This window comes from Tamandua tetradactyla, chromosome 19 (genome assembly GCF_023851605.1).
Source record: "Tamandua tetradactyla isolate mTamTet1 chromosome 19, mTamTet1.pri, whole genome shotgun sequence".
NCBI lineage: Eukaryota > Metazoa > Chordata > Mammalia > Pilosa > Myrmecophagidae > Tamandua > Tamandua tetradactyla.
In genome coordinates this window covers 11,524,093-11,542,907 of record NC_135345.1, presented here as the reverse complement: position 1 = coordinate 11,542,907, position 18,815 = coordinate 11,524,093, and positions in this window count along the sequence as shown.

The following is an 18,815-nucleotide window of genomic DNA, read 5'->3' as shown; positions in this document are numbered from 1 at the left end:
ATTACTGAAAATATAAATATTGGAGCTGATCTTTTACTTCAGTTTGTAAACAATTTAAATATCACCTTATTAGGATTTCTATCACTCAATATTTTCTGATGAATCCCCAATCTTACCTTACATCCATCCTTTAAATATCTTCAAACACTGTTACAGCTGTTTTCTATAAACACCTTTAGGAAGTTTATATTCTAATATTAGTACACTAGCAATAGTTGGAAGAAATACAGAACACATGTAAAAATCATGGTTTTCAAGTTTAATGCCAAGAATGTATATGTTACAGAAATTAGGAAAGTTGGTCAGAGTCATTAAAGTTAAGTTTCCAAAATATAACCAAACTTTCCTTATTTTACCAATAAGGGCATAAAATATGCACTTAGTGTGATAATATAGATTATTTTAAAAATTCAACATTGATGACATACAACTTGAAAAACAGAAGTGTATTTACTTGGTAGTGTTTCCTCATGATTTATGACTCCTTTGATTTGGAAATAGGAACTAAATATATTTCTTTTGCATCAAGATGCCAATGTCAGTTTCTTGTATTTTATGTTGGCATGCAGAGTACAGAATTTAGTGTTGAATTATTTATTGGGAATGGCATATATCCCTTTATTTGTATATTTGTGGGAAAAAATGTTGTTTATATATAATATAGGTGATTTTGAATACAGATAGACTCTGTGAAGTGATATTCAACCAATGCTTTATTCAATAGGTGGGGCAATGATTCCAGATACATTATAGGTTTGTGGGATTCCAGCTGGCCATATTTGTTGTTTCTGTACCAAATTAGTTCAAGTAATTTCTTTCGTAACTAATATCCTTTCATTGATCATAATTAACCTGCAATGGCAAATTGTAATGTTAGTTTATTTTCATAAAATTGAAAATCAAAGAACATTTTTGGAAATCAATTTCATCTCCACAATTTGGGGTAATTAGTTCAGGCCATTAATTTTTAGAATGACTTAATTACAAGAAAGTGAGCCAGATTATTCTGTGTCCAGTGAATTTCTAAATAATTTAATTTCACTAAGGAATAATGAAAAGTATATTTGTGTAATTACTTTTGAATGCCCTTGCTGATAAATATTCAAAGGTTTTGTTAGATTGCAATGTCAAAAATAAATGCCAAATTGCTGATTTGATTTTCTTTGTTGAGCTGGATGTTTCCTTGTTTGTTATAAGGAAGTAAATGTCAGCATATTAAAAAATTACCCCAGGACCTTCCATTCCTTATTCACACAGACTTAAAGTATATTGCGGATGAAATGTGCGTCTAATTTGTCAAGCAAACTGTTAGCTGTCTGTGTGTTAAAACCCTGTGAGTACTTCTAGTTCATAGTGCTCTCTGCTGAGTGCCAGACAGGATCGTGTGTAGTTCTTAATAGACTAGTGAATGTATAAATTGTCAATAAATGATGCAATGAATGGTTTTAAATGTCAGGCCTTTGAAAAATTCCCAAACTTAGTTTATTTGTTTAGTACACAAGTAGTATCAATAGCAGAATGCAAAGAAATTTGGACTTGTCAATCTTCAAGTTTTCAATATCCAGGAAGAAACCATTTTCGGATATTGTATTTATATTGGGCATCATATATATATGTCCCTTGGTCATATAACAATCTTTAAAGTATAGTAAAAAGGAAGTATTATTTTTATATACGCTCTCATCAGCTGTCATGGACAGAGCCACAAATGATGTTATTTTTCATATACTGTGTCCAATGGGCCCTCCACTGTTACTTCAACAGCTTGAAAAACTGCATTTCTGGATGAATTTACAGTTATGGATGCTCATTTCATTTTAGGACATTATATATTTTTATCTGTACTCAGAAGACTTTTATATAAATTTGTCTTTGGTAAAGGGTTTTGATACTCAGGCCAATTCTCATTTGAAACATTTATAGCAGCATGGTTTAATTTATTGTCATTGAAAATCAAAACCAGTTAAAATTTCAAGTTTTTTTTTTTAAGTTGTTAAATTGTTTTTACTGCAACTATTATTTCCAATGGTCACAATAAATTTCTTCGTTCTTAAGCTATCTTAATTTGCATGTGTTATTACAGACATACTATGCTTTTGTATTAAGCATGTAAAATAATTTTCATTTTCAAAAGAGAAATACGTTTCTTTATATTTTTCTTGAAACATAAGACCTTAGTAATCTATCCTTAATTTTCTCTATTTTGATAAGTTTAGAGCTACAAAAATCATTAAATTTCTTTTAGAAAAGTAAATATAGCATGGTGATGAGCTGCAACTGACACAGCTTTCAATATCTGAACACAAAAGAGAAAAGTAAGGACTGTGGCAACGAAAGGACACATGCTGCGTCGCTAGAGCAGACTGCTGCCACTTATCAGATATCCAATTTTTTATGTATGCTATATGGTGGGGGATCACATTTCATTCTTTCTCCATGAGACTATCCCATTACTGCAGCAGCATTTGTTGAATTTTGAGGGGTGGTAGTGGTGAAATTGCATGGACTGGGAATCGAGCCCAGGTCTCCTGCATGGCAGACAGGAATTCTACCACTGAACTACCCTTGCACTCTTATGATAGCCATTTTGTTAAAAAGAATGGTATATCATTTGTCAAGATTTTTACACAGAATCTCCTAAGTTTTAAGTGTTGATATTGAGTTATTTTAACTTTGGCCAGATGAAATTAAACAAACAGTTCTGTGGTAAATAAGTTATTACTTCTATTCAGAATAATTGTGGTAAATATAAAATTTTTCACTCAACTTTACTCTCAAATTTTGCTATGAATATGGTTGACCAATGATGCATTGAATAGGACAATGTCTGGAGAATTTCTTGAACTTTTAGAGGAAAGCAATGATGATGATATTTTCAGTTTTGACTCCGTTGTTTTTTTTTTTTTTCAACTTAGAGTTTCACTTTAAGAAGTTTGGATTAACAAATTCTAAATTAAGAAGAGGGGTTGAAAGAATTGTACGAATGGATTATTTCAGGGATACGTGCTATTTCCATTGGCCTTCATTCTGGAAGATGGTGCTTGCTGGCCATCATTTGCAATAACAGTTTTCTTTTATAACTTTTGGAATTGTGGCTGCTGAGTGGGTTGCATGAGTGTGGTGATGAAATCTGTTACTTACTCAATAATTTTATGATGTGCTTCAGAACTGTTGTGGGACTTTATAGAGATGTCCCATGATTTATTTTTTATCATCAAATATTTTGCATGCACCAATTGTATGACACTGTGTTCAGCTGTTTGAACCAGAGAGATCAGGCTTATATTTTAATAGGGGACACAGATGTACACATAAATAATACAGGATAAAGCAAGATGTTAGCTCTACAATATCTGTGAGATGCTGGTAATGAATCGTGGAAATATTACCATTAAAAAAGCATGAAGGAGGGACAAATTAAAATCAATAATGCATATATCTTTGCAAGTTCTCTATTTATGTACCTTTCTTTATGTAGGAGCCAGATATTTTATTTGTCATAATTAACTGATGTTTGTCAGAAATGTAGTTTGAACGATTATTTTTAACTCAATAAGAAATGTTAGTGTTGTCCTCCCTTTAGTTTCTTCTTTCATTTTGTAAAGTCATAGTCTTTACATAGTCGAGATTCTTTAAAATGAAAATCTTCATAGTTTTACCTTAAATGCCATTACTATATTGGGAGCATTATTCTCAACCTGTTAGACTTAATTATGTTTTCATTTTCATTCTTGTGGCTACTTATATATTCGTCCATTTAAAAGTAATAAAATGCTACACTTGCATCTTCATGATTATGTCTCCAACAGAATGACGTATATGTGGGTCAGTGTTTCATTAGAAATTCTGTCCCCCATGCTTGGTGGCAGTGGGATGAATGAAGAAATGAGTAAATTTGAAAAAAGCAACTAAGTTGAGAGATTGGATGGTTTTCTAGTTACTATCTGTATCAATATCTATATTTATATTTATACCTATACGTATGTTGTTAATATATAACGTATTTTTTTTTCTGCTACAACAAAAGAAACTTTATTTAAAAATATTTTTTTACAGACATGGGTGCTTGAAAAAGCTCTTTAGTTAACCGTGTATGGCAATGAAAAAATTAATAAATAACATTAGTATAACAGACCTCTAAACATTAATACATTGGCAAAACAAAAGGGACTTAAGTGAAAATAAATTTTAAAGCTCTGCTATTCTCTGTAGGAATATTTACCTTCTGTTTCTCTTTTTTTATTCTTTACAGATGAGAATGATTAAATACTGCTAATATAAATTCTTTTTATATTAATGACATTTTAAAATAGTCCATGAAAATTCCATCTAAGCTTTTATTTTGTTTTTAACACTGATATACAAATTGGGACACATCACCCTGGAGAAAGCATCAAGTTTTCTCCAGCCCCACCCATGCCAAGAATTTCAAAATCCTGAATAATGAGGACTTTTAAAATAATTGTCTCCATCTCCCAATTCTTTATTAAAGGCAGGGAAGAACTGAGGAAAGAGTAAGAGATAGGTAAAATGTCATTATAGAGATTTTTTTCTTAGACAAACAGGATGGCCACAAGGAGGACAGCCTTCTGGCACATGTTGCTTACTGCCGTTTTCCTTGGGGGAAATGACCCCGAAGAGGGTACTCACTGCTTTATGCTTTGTCTGAAGTTTCAAATGAAAAGGCAAGCCAAGTCTGAGAGAGAGCCAGGAGATCTACACAAGATTTGGACCCACCAAAAAGAAAAGACAAACCAAACAACCTCCCCTCCTCAAAAGAGTTCATCTTACTATTTTCCATGCAGTTTGGGCCACTGATAGGAGGCTGAGAAACTTGAAATGGTACAGAATACACTTAGAAGTCATGGAACAATCTCTTTTTGCCAGAGACAAAGCATTCAACCTGATAACCAAGATTCTGATTTGAACCAACTAAACAATACCCACATATACGATGCTTTCTTTCAACTAAGCATCACTGCAGAGAAAGGGACCACTTCTTCAGCTGCAGAAAGCACTCTTTTCCTTTCCCCTTGACTCTAGGAAGTAATGATACTCAAGGTAGAGGAGCTAAGACTCTGGCATTTCCATATTAAGTCCTAAAATGCAGCCTGGGATACAGTGCTGCCTTAGAAAGGCACAAAACGTTTGGCTTTTTTTTTTTCCAGTGTGCTAAAAATTGCTTTGTTTTGAATAAAAGAAAAAGATATATAAGGTTAAAAATCCCAAGTCACCACAGCCAGAGAAAGCAGATGCAGGAGGCACCTCTAGCTGCCATGCGCCTATTGTGCATTTCAGCAGGAGGCTGGGCTTTCCTTTCAGGGCCCAAACACTACCACAGAGCTGAGAACAGAGGGCAGGGGCATCCACTCTCAGGGGCATGGCACCTGTAGCCTATATAATCAGGCAGCAGAAGGAAGAGAAAACACATTCTACAACCTTAGAACCTATTCTCTGATAGCCATAAGCTACCCTAATAGGGTCCAAGGAAGGTGAAGGAAGGGAGGACTGACTCACTGGGTACATTAAATACCTACATGAGAGAACCAGAAGTGGGCAAACATCCCCCTAACTTCAGACCTGGCAATAGCATTGGTGAGAGGTCCGAGAAGTTGCACACAGCGTGTCTTGAGTACTGCTCCTCTCTGCCTCCCAGTCTGGCTCAGGGTGGAAGGAGACTTGTGAGAGGCAATGCGGGAGTTTTTTTTGGTTTAATCAAGAATATGGGGCCAGGCAGTCAGAGCTCTGCTGATCTTTATGGCTGCCAAGTCAGTAGGAGATCTGAGGTTGGTTTTCAATCTTTGCTCTGTACAAACACAAGGAGTGGTCAGCCACATTTTTCTCAAGGGGAGGGGCACCAAAACCTCCAAACAGCTATTAGTCAACAGCTGGACCTCTGGCACGGTGCTTTCCATCTGACCAGGAATGGGCCTCTCCATGTAGGGCTTGTTCTCCCCATCCCCGCTTCCTCATCTCTTACTCTTGTGCTACTTTCTGGGACCAAAAGACACCAATAATTCCCTTGAAATCAACCCAGATTTCCCCAAACACCGTGAAGGCACATGGCACTGCTGTCCCTCTCTCTACTCCTTAATTTTGGAGCCTCGGCTAGAATATCAAATGCAAAGTCTAATGACCCTATCCTTCCTCCTGTGCCTCCATGTGTATCTTTGGAACATTAGGTTACTTCTGTGTATATAAAATGATGAGTAGTTAAAAAGTTATAAGTAATTATAAAATGCCTTACTTCAGGACAGGCTCTAGGATGAGAGGAGATCAAAAGAGTCAGGCAACCAGGATACTGGCTTAAAAATAACAACAGATAAAAGCTTTAATATAGGACTAAAAAGAAAAAAAAGTATACAAGAAAACACAGGTATCCTATCTAAAGAACTCTCAGTAAAAACTCTATTCTAAACTGGAATCTTTATATAATTTATATCTTGATAATTGTCCCAACTATTACAAATGCTCCCTGGCTCTAGTAAAGTAGTTCCTGAGGTACATCAGAAGGCTTGCCTAAGAATATTTCTGCAGAGCTCACCTCATATAGGAAGGAACAAATGAAGAGACAGGGAGACAGGCATGGAGGGGGACAGGCTATGGGCCCCTAGAATTTATATTTTCAGTGCTAAATCCTCAAGAGAGCCCAGAACTCCATGGGTATTCACTCCAGTGGGATTTGTGATCTGCTCTCTAAATAATATATGAAAGAAGGCTAAAAACCTGAGATTGAGTGAAGGCTAAGAAATGCCACCCAAGGACAGAATAATAGACCAGCTCTGGAAGAGGAGAAATTGGTCCTAAAGAGGGAGGTGAGAAATCTTGGATGCCAAAACTGACAAAGGGAAGAAACACAGGAAAAAAGAGATAAAGAAGACAGTAGCTGAAAGAAGTTAAGCCTAAGAATTTCCTCTGTATCTCAGACACTCACCCATGCCTGCCTTTTTGCTCTCAAAAAAGACAGTATAATAGCAGTGTACTATTAGAGTATAAGTATTTTAGGGTATATAGTCAGTCTATACTCTCTTCTCAGAACTTACACACACACACACACACACACACACGATGGAGTATGCTGCCGTTGCCCTGTTCATAACATGTCCCTGTCCCTGCTTGACAAGGCTGACTGGTCAGGGGGTAGGCCGTATTCCTCTTGGGAATACAGACTAAGAGGAACTGTGAATCTATTAATGGTGATGCCTAGAGCTGGAGGGCTGAGTAGACTTGAGAACTGTGGTGCCTATTCTGAGGTCATAATGCTGATAAACAGCTGAGAAGCAGGAGGATCTATTAAGTGCAAAGTTTTATAGTACCAGCTACTACCAGAATCAACTATACTTCCTATTCTGCATTCTTTGAAATACCTGCATCTTCATACTGATTTCCTGTTTGCTTTAGCTTGAGTAGTTGTTTCCTGCATCTTAAGGATCCTAATCAGGACAGCCAAAGATTCAATTTTGATTTTCTTCCACTATCCACTACAAGGAATCATCTACCCTTTTCCATGCATTAAATGGCCAAATGCATTTCCAAAGGAAGATTGCTAATGTAGACTGCAGTCAAAGTAGTAATAATAATGCTTTAGGTTGACTCAGAATACTTTAGATTGAGTTTCTAAAGCCTTAAGGCCTAGTAGAATAAGGATATATTCAGTTTAATACACAGATCTAGAATCTCTAAGCTCTCTACCCTGGGAGGTAGAGGATGGAATGTTTGAGAACTGACTGAGTTCATCTACTTTACTGTCTGGTTCTTAGGAGACCAAACAACTGGTTGAATATCAGGACCAATGGAAAGGTGCCCATCTCTCTCCTAAACTTCAGCCTTTTCAAATTGTACAATCAGCTGCAAAACCGTTGAAGAATTGGAAGACACATTCCAAACAGTATGGGAGATGGTGGTAGGTCCCAAAAGGGTGATAAGGAAACTTTCCCAATAATGGGTTAAGATTAAGAGCACAAGGCACTAGGTTGGCAAGGGAATTGTGGGCAGATGTTTTATTTAAATATTTAACTGCCTATTGCACAACTCTGAACCAACACACCCCGCAACTTTCACTCCTACTGATCCACCAGATTTCACTGAAGTACATAAAAAATGGTGGGTATCCATGAGACTTAACACCAAGGAATCTCCCAGATATTACCCAAAGCTACAGGAAAACAATAGGGATTTAATGGGAGAGTTGAACTGATTTTGACCAGGACAGATCAAAATATATATACATTGTATATATAAAAGATACAAGCCCACGTTAAATAGCTTTGAATAAAAATTGCACAATTTCATCAAGAGAAGCTCTTTTAGGGCCAATGTCAAGCTCCCAAGTACAGTTCTCCAACGTCAGTAATCCACCAGGTGGTAGCAGGGAAGAACATATAGCTGACACTTCTGGCACATGGTAAACACTCATACACATTTGCTGAATGAACAAGCTAACTGTTACAGTCAGAATACTGTTATTCATTGGGCACTGGTCATTCCTGACTCAGAAAGGCCAGCAGCAAGAAGGGAGGCTTGCAAACAGTTTGGGAAGAAGGTCTATAGCCTTCTGACTTTTATGATGTGAGGTAGGAGAATATCCTGCATTGACAGCATCTCTGATCACCTACAAAAAGGACCAGAATTTGTTACTGGTGCCTTAAAATGAATATATATTTAGTCCCGAGTTTGCAAGCAAGTTGTATTACAAAATTTCATTTATAAGTTTGCTACTTAGACCATAAAATACATTTTCCTTTTCTTTAGAGGAAAGAAATATTTTAAGGCCCCTTCTCCCCCAAACCCATTTTAATCTACAAAACAGCTAAATGAAAATATTAGTAGTAACCTACATTGTGGACCCTGGTAAGAGGACTCTGTATGATAAGAAGAGAAAGAAAACAGAGGAATGGCAGAATATGTAGGCTGGGGGAGAGAAAGGGTTAGTGGAAGAGAATGACCATCTACAGGAATGGATCACTATGACATAAATATAAACAGACACATGCTGAGATGATAAACTGCCCAATCTATTATCTAACTAAAGGGAGGTATATCATAGAGCCCACAGGTTTTTTCCACTTTACTTTAGTGCAAGAAGTACTGGAGGGGCAGCAGGATCAAGTCCAGCCCTGGTAGCTGATTAAGTATTGCAAAGCAGCTACCCAGCAATGAGGCAGACTATGAAAGGCAATCCAAGATATAACATATTTTTGTTGAGATAAATTAGCTGGTGATAGATTGGTGAGCTGTTTTTTAAAGACATTTATCAATGATGATTTTAACTTTGAATGACATTTGTTTTTGTTATTATATGTAGAAGCCTAACAAATTATGAAAATCATTCTTTTTATGTTAAACAAGTAATGTAAAGTTAATGTATTTTTGGTTCTTTTAAAGATATTCATAATAGATTTAGGCACAAGTGAAATTACATGGAATTAGATTTCAGTGAAAATGGTGATGTAAAAACCTCTAACAACTTTCTTCTTCATAAAAAGAATGAGAACATCGACAAAAGTTGCCAGAATAAACTTTTAATATGTTTGGAAATTAATGAAAGTTTTACAGTAATTTAACAAGCTTGAATTCAAGGAAAAAATTCTGTTTCTCAATAAGAACAGTAGACTTTGTGCCATTTAAATTATTCCTATCCCTATTCTTCTCTCATCAGCTCTGGGGTAAGCTTGAAACCCAAGAGCCCATGATCTCAGTGAAAAGCAGCAATCTGACAGACACTGGAGGGGGGAAACTGATTTGGAGCTCCTTCAAAGGCCCATTCAGGAGAATTACCATTGTTGGACTGATCTGATTGTTCCACAGGAGACCCTGTTGCAGGGCTGTCTCTTTATTTTTCTGACTCAGAGTTCTCTCAGCGTTTTTTACTAGGGTATTTGTTACCCTTTTTCACTAGGGTATTTGTTGAAAGCTATCAAAGGTGATTGTATAGCATCATGGCTGTCTGAGGCAGAGAATAGCATTTGGAGCACCAATACACTAAATAATAATGTTTAAGAAGAATGTTTAAGAAGAAAACTGGAGAATGAGATGTGTACAGAAACTTTGAAACACTCCAGCATTTTCTTGAGAATCTAAAAGATCACATGTATGTGTAGGATTGTGATCATAACCAAACTGTGCATGTTCAGGAAAAACTTGAGAAGGTCCCAAATTCTGAGCTTTGACTGACCTCGAGGCTGTGGAATCAGGAAGTTAAGGCAAAAGGAGAACTTTAAATTGCATATTGGAATGTTAAAGGCATGCCCCAACACTTACACAGGGCCCTTTCTAAAATAATGGTATTTACAGAAATCTTGGTTTAATCACTAGCTGACTACTACGCTAACTGAGCAGAGATGTAAGTGACCACAAAGATCAAAGGTTAATGTTATTTACTGAAATAATTTTTAAGTATTTACCAAAATACTTAAAGAAAGTCACTAAAGAAACAAGCAACAAAAAGCAATGACAATAAATCCCAGGGAGCGGGGAGAATATAATTTCCAGAATTGCCACATTATGTTATTTAAAATGATCAATTTTCAACAAAAATTATGATATATGAGAAAAACAAGAGAATATGGCCCATACTATGGCAAGAACAAAAACAAAAAAAAACAAACAAAACCAGAATAGAAATTGCTCCTGAGTAAACTTTAATGTTGGGCTTACTGGAAAAAGATGTGTAAGGCAATATTTTAAATATGGTAAAAGATTTAAGGAAAATCCTGTCTAAAATGGAAAATATTACAATAATATCTCACCAAATAGAGAATGTCAGGAAAGAGATCAAAATTTAAAAAAACTGTACCAATAGAAAATTTTCAACTGAAAAGGCTATTAACTGAAAAAGAAAAGTTTATAGCAAATGTTTGTTATGGATTGCATATGTTCAAGTCTTAAACTTCCAGTCTTGTGGATACAAACAGATTTATAAATTAGATCTTCAATGACCCTATTAAGTAAAGGCAAGACGGAGTCATATCATCAACATGGTGTCCTAAAAAACACCTGAAAAAGCCTCCCCAGAAATTTAGGAACTCAAAGGGCAAATATCATTTGCTTATAACTTTGAAAGATGTAGAGTCAGGAGAAGGACTCCACAAATGTCTGAAGAGAATTAATAAAAGGAGTTCTGCAGGTTAAAAGGAAAAGACAGGAGGGAATGGCTTGTAGTTGTGTGAAGAAATGATGGTCATCAGCAAAGGTAACTAAAAGGGTATGTCGAAAACCCAATAATACTGTAATCTCACTATAGAACTCTACACTTTAATTCCTATAAGAATTGGAGTACATCTGAACATACAAAAGGCATATTGCCTGATAATGTTGTACAAAATCTGAAGTGATAAAGTGGAACAAAAACAACATAAAGAAGGGAAACAGAGTAATATGGGGACAGAGAGTGTGTATGCTATTGAAGCTAATTTGGTATATTTTCAATTAGTAGGTTATAGAGGAAGGTTGTGTAATAGGAACCCCAGCACAACCACAAAGAAAGTAGTTTTTAAAATATACAGAGACAAAGCGTGCACAGTTGGTTCAGGGGTAGAATGTGCACCTTCAATGTGGGAGACCCAGGCTTAATTCCCGGACCATGCACCTCCCCCTCAAAAAATACAGAGACAATAATGAGAAAAGGGTCAGTCAGATAACATCACAAAGGATCAACTATACAATAAAAGGAAGTTGCAATAAAGGAAGAGAGAGACAAAAAATATGACATATAAAAATGAAAGGACAAATTGGCTGAAAAAGGACTCCCTTTACAGGAATGACTCTGGATGTCAGTGCATTAAACTCCCCCATCAAATGACACAAATTTGCAGGATGTATTAAAAAGAGCAACAAACTATAGTTTTTACAAGAGACTCACCTTAGATCCAAAGACACAAGTAGGTTGAAAGTGAAATGATGGAAAAAGTTATTCCATGAAAATAGTAACCAAAAAGTGCTGGGGTGGATAACCTAATATCAGACAAAATAGACCTTATGTCAAAAGCTCTTACACAAGACAAAGGACACTATTTACTAATAAAAGTGACAGTCTATCAAGAAGAAGTAACAATTGTAAATATTTCTGCATCTGATAATGCTGACCCAAAATACATGTGGCTAAAGTTGGCAAATTGAAGGGAGAAATACACACACAATAGTTGGGAATTTTGATATATTACAGCTATCAATAGAAAGAACATCTAAAGAAAAGATCAATAAAGTAGAAAAGGACTGGAATAATATGATAAATGAACAGGACCTAACATACATTTATGGAATATTGCCCCCCTCAAACAAAAACAGCAGGATATACATTCTTCTCTAGTGCAAACGGATATTCTCCAGGATAATCAACATTTGGGGTCACAGACAAGTCTCAATAAGTTTTAAAGATTTGAATTATACAAAGCATGTTCTCTGACCATAATGGAATGAACTTGGATATCAATAATAGGTGAAGAACTGGAAAATCACAAACATGTGACAGTTAAATAACACATTTAGATCATCAGTTAGTCAAGAAAAAATTGCAAGGCAAGTCAGTAAATATCTTAAGACAAATAAAAAAAGACCACAACAAATATAAATACATATGTGATGCAGCAAATGCAGTATGCTGAGAGGAAAATTTGTAATCTGAAAGGTTTAGATTGAAAAGAAAGAAAGTGCTAAGATCAAAGACCAAAATTCTTACCTGAAATAAATAGAAAAAGAGCACAGAACTAACTCAAAGCAATCAGAAAGGAAAAAAACAATAAGAATAGAGCAGAAATAAATGAAATCAGGAGTAAAAAACAAAAACAAAAGAGTTAACAAAACCTCAAAGTTAGTTCTTTGAAAAGATTAATAAAATTGACAAGCCCTTAGCTGGAGTGACTAATAAATGAGAGAAGCAAATAACATCAGAAATAAAAGGGGGCACATTGTACTGACACAACAGAAATAAAAATGTTCATGAGAGAATACTGTAAGAACTGTATGCTGACAACTTAGAGAAACTAGATGAAATGGAACAGACCAATTACAAGCAAAGAGATTGAATCAGTCATCAAAACCTCCCAACAAATAAACGACCAGGACCAGATGGCTTCTTAGGTTAATTATACCAATTATTCAAGAAGAATTAATACAATCCTTCCCAAATTCTTCTAAAAAAACAGAAGAGGAGGGAACACTACTTACCCATTCTTTGAGGGCAGTGACATCCTAATACCAAAGCCAGATAAAGATACTAAAAAAAAAAATTACAGACCAATTTCCCTTATGATATAAATACAAAATTCCTCAACAAAATACTTGCAAATTAAATTGAACAGTACATGAAAATAATTATACACCATGATCAATTAGGGTTTATTCCAGTTATGCAAGGGTGGTTCAACTTAAGAAAATCAATTAATGTAATATATCTAGCAGCAAAATGATGGGGAAAAAAAAAACATGTAATTATCTCAATTGACACAGAAAAGGCATTTGACAAAATCCAGCATGATTGCTTGATAAAAAATGTTAGAAAAATAGGAATAGAAGGAAACTTCCTAAAGAGAAGAAAGGCAAAGGAGGGCATTTATGAAAAAAACAAACAAACAAATAAAAAAACAACTACCATCACACTCAATGGTGAATAACTGAAAGCTCATTCTAAGATCAGAAAAAAGGGAAAAGATGCCAACAGTCACTAGTACACTTTACTAACAGTGTTCTAGAAATTCTATCCTGAGCAGTTAGGCAAGAAAAAGAAATAAAAGGCATCCAAACTGGAAAGGAAGAAATAAACTTCCACTATTTGCAAGTGATATGATCTTCTATATGGAAAGTCCCAAAAAATGTACAGAAAAGCTACTAGAACTAAGACGCAAATTCAACAAAGTTATGGGGCACAAGATTAACATGTAAGAATCATAATTATCAGTAGTGTTTGAATACACAAGTAACGGGCAGTAACGGGCAATCTGAGCAAATCAAGAAAAAGATTGCATTTACACTAGTAACTAAAAGAATCTAATGTCTGGAAACAAATTTTCCCAAGAATATAAAATTCTTGTATGCAGAAACTTCAACACATTGCTAAAAATATCAAAGACCTAAATAAATATTAGGAAGGATATTCCATGTGCATTCCGTGTTAAGATGCCAGTTCTACTCAAAATTATTTATAAATTCAATACAATCCCATTTGAAATTCCAACAACCTTCTTTGCAGAAATAGAAAAGTCAATTATGAAATTAATTTGGAAGGAGAAGGGTCCTTGAATAGCCAAAAGCATTTTGAGAAAGACTGAAATTGAAGTATACTTCCAGACTCTAAAGCATGGTACATCTACAGTGGTCAAAACAGCATGGTACTGGTACTGACACAAAGATAGATAAATCAACAATGGAATAAAACTGAAGAACTCAAATATATATTCTCACATCCATAGCCAATTGATTCATTTTTGACAAGGCTGCCAAGTCCACTCAATTGGGAAAGATGTCTTTTCAACAAATGATACTGAGAGAAGTGATATCTATATGCAAAGCACTGAAAGAGGACTCCTATCTCATACCACATAAGAAAATTAACTCAAAATGCATCAAAGACCTAAATATAAGAACCAGAACTATAAAGTTCCTAAAGGAAAATGTGGGGAAGCATGGTCAGGATATTGTGTGTAGCAGTGCTTTCTTAGACGTTACACCCAAAACACAAAAATGAAAGAATAAATGGATAAATGGGACTCTGTAAAATTAAAAGTGATTGTGTTTCAAAGGACTTTTCTACAAAAGTGGAGACAACCTACCCAATGGAAGAAATATTTACTAACCAAATACCTGATAAAGCTTTAATATCCAGGATATAAAAATAAACTCTACAGTTCAATAATAAAAAGACATACAATCTAATTAAAAAATGGGTAAATAAATGGAATTTGTATTCCAAAGAAGAAATACAAATGGCAAATAATCACATGAAAAGATGCTCAACATCATTAGCTATTGCGGAAGTTAAAATCAAAACCATAATGAGATATCATTTAACACCTAGTAAAAAGGCTACAATTAAAATAAAAGAAAATTACAAGTGTTGGAGAGGATATGAAACATAGGAACGCTCATTCACTGCTGGCTAGAAGTAAACTGGTGCAGCTGCTGTGGAAGACAGTTTAGCAATTCCTCAGGAAGCTAAGTATAGAATTAACATATGACCCAGGAATCCCACTACTACCTATATACACAGAAGAATTGAAAGTAGGGGCACTAACAGATAATTTCACACTGATATTCATAGCATCATTATTAACAGTTGCCAAAAGATGGAAACAACACAAGCATCCATTAACCAATGAATGGATAAGCAAAATGTGATATATACATACAATGGAATATTACTTTGCCTTCAAACAGAATGAAGTCTTGATGCATGTGACAACATGGATGAACCTTGAGGACATTCACTTGGCTAAGTGAAATAAGCCAAGCCAAACAAGGGCAAACATTGTATGATCTCACAGATATGAACTAGTTATAACAAGCAAACTACTTAAATTAGAATTTAATATATAGTAGATAAACTGGAGATAAACTGGAGTTTGAGAATGGACAGTTGATGCTTAATTTGTACAGAATTTTTATTTAGGTTGATTGTTAATGTTTGAAAATGGATGATGGTGATGGTAGCACATTATTGTGCATGCAATTAACAGCACTGAATAATGTAAGTGAATGTGGTTGAAGCAGGAAGTTTTCAGTCATGTGTGCGAGTAGAATGAAAGAACATAAAACATGAGATCATATAAAACAGTGAATACTGTTGAGGATGACAGACTGGGGTTAATCATATCTGTATAAGAATGTTTTTTCATGAATTATAAGAAATATACAACAGCCATACAAGGTGTTATTAATACAGTAGCATATGGGTGAAATACACCTAATGTAAATCATGGGGTATAGTTAATAGGGCTCTTTTAATAATTGTTCATCAATTTTAACAATGGTATCACACTAATGCAAAGTTTCAATAATAGGTGGGTATATGGGAACACTGCATTTTTTTGTTTTTGTTTTTGTTTTTAGGTGCATGGTCCAGAAATTGAACCCGTCTCTCCCACATGGAAGGCAAGCATTCTACCACTGAACCACCCATGCACCCTGGAATGCTGCATTTTTACATGATTTTTATGTAAATCCATGATTTCCCTTAATAAAATAATAATAATTATAGTAATAATAATAATAGTACATATTTCACAGGACTGTGTATTTGGGTATTTTAAATGAGGTAATCTACACAAATTGATTCACCTAATGATCAGAATCAGAATCTGGCTTCTGGGTTCCAAATATTTTCATAAATGCCAGCTGTTACTGTTGAAAAACAAAAACAGCTATAAGAAAGTGCTGCATCAATTTTAACATATGTTCCAAACTAATGCATGGTGTCAGTGGGGTAGTGTATAAGAATCCTATATCTTATGTGTTATTGTTCTGTAAACCCACAACTTCTCTAATAAAAAATATATATATATATATATATATATTTAAGCAAAAAAAGAAGAAGTGTCCAAGCTGAATCAGAATCAGCCTTAGTGTGATATGACTGGAGGTCTCATAAGCAGAAGGAGTTAGGAAGAGCTAACAGGAGAGAGATCCCCACATAAGATAGCAGAGACTGAGTTATAGATTGCTGAGAATCCACCACCAGCATGTAATTGTCTTTGGAGAAAGCATGGCCTGCTGACACTTTTATTTTGAACTTCTTAGTCTCCAAAACTGATAGACAATACATTATTTTTGTTAAAATCAACCAGTCTGTGCTCACAGTAGTCGTGGTAACCTAGGAGTTTTCAACATCAGATTGGAGCAAGAAGAAGAAGGAATCAGCACACTTGAAGAAAGGTCAGTTGAAATTATGCTATCTGGGTGTAGCAGTTAGGTTCAGTGTCAACTTCGCCAAGTGGTGGTGCCCAGTTTTTCTGTTTCTGCGGATTTAAATTATCAACATGTGAAATTCTTCTATGGCTGATTACATCTGTGTCAGCTAAGGGGAGTGCCTTCCTCAACATGTAAGGCTTAAAAAGAGGGGTCAGCAAAGAGGCACTCAGAGCTGGCTCAGTCCCAGCCATTTGGAAATGCAGAAAGGACACAACTGGGGAAAAGCCTTTGGAACCCGAAGCACAGGAAAGAGGACCAGCAGACCTCACTGTGTGTCTTCCCACATGATGAAGAAACTCAAATGAAAGCTAGCTGCCTTTCCTCTGAGGAACTGTAAATTTGAACCTAAATAAATCCCCTTATTAAAAGCCAATCCATCTCTGGTGTGTAGCATTGCAGTACCTTTGGCAAACTAAGACACTGGGGAACTGGTGAACAGAAAGAAAATATTAAAAAAATAGCAGGGCCTTTGATGTGTGAGACCACATCAAGCTTACCAATAATTTTATTTGTCGGCTTGAAGAATATCAGCACCAGGATTCCAAAAGAATCCTCACTCTTGTATTGTCTTCTGGACCTGCACCTAGAGGTTGTTTTAAGTGGGAACCTTATTTTCTAAGGACAAAACATCCCAGTATCTGAAAAAGCCATTTCGCATGACTCAAAGGCTGTGTCTTTATTAGACTGACAATTATTAAGCAGGTTGTTCTAAACAAATAGGCAAGACCTTGATACTCGGACTTACAGTTACAGAAAAGAGTGGACAGCCCCAGGAGTATAAAATGAAATGTCAAGATGTCCAGGGACATTTTGTCCACAAAAAGCTATCAGCAATGCCTGGGAAAACATCAGAGATTTACATTTATTCCACCAAGTAGTACATAGCATTGACAAGTTAAATGTTTCTTATGTTCTGTCCCCGGGAGGATTTTAAAAAAGACAAATGGTACCTTTTTTTGTTTTTGTTTTTGTAAGAGGTTCAAATATGGGTCAGAATGGCAGCGGAAAGGAGTACTGTTCAGAAAGAAAACTCTGCCATTCCACAGAAACATATCTACCCTTCTGAGAGCAATTGCAAAAGAGGTACAACAAGTGAAATTCTTATTATCCCCATCTTCTTAAAAAGATTTGGCCCTGTTAAGTAGTTTGTGATACAGAGGCTGAGTGGCAGTGAATTTACCCAAAGCATAGTAGCTAGCTACCACTGAACCAGAATTTTATGTAGGTAGTTTGCTCTACTCTCCACCTGAGGAAGATACTGCATATATCTCCTTTTGAAAACACAAAAAAATTAACCTAGGTGTCTAATTTGTGAGGTTGACTATCACATACAAGGAAATCAATAGGTATAATTTCTAGCTCCCCCTCATTTGTTTAAAAAACTGTTCTCTACATCGTGTGTTTTGTATTAATTATTTTTAAATTTATATGAAAATTATTAGTATTTGCATTTTATTTCCAAATCACACCCTCACACACAGCTAGAATACTAATTCAGGAGATGCAATGATTTCAAATTCTTACCCTTCATCTGTAACAAAGAGCCTGAAAAATGGAAAATGAGTAAATGATTAAATAAATTAATAATCCAAATTGGAAATAATCTGGCAAATGACAGATTATTGGAAGCTTTTCAAGACCTTCACAGTAGAATTATGGCTTGAACACATTTTTCTTTTCTGAGAGAAAATTGTTCAACCACTCACTTGACCCGAGGAAAAGGCCAATTTAGCATCACTCATCTTCCAGGTAAATTCAGAAATATATTTCAGGTATTCTGATTTATGGTAAAATTTTTCAGCATAATAAGGCTAAGAAGATCTCTTTCACCCAGAATTTCAGAATTGCTTATTTTAGGGTTGAAAAGGATGAGGTGGATGGCATATAGTCTTGCATGCTCTCTATTGAGCAGATGT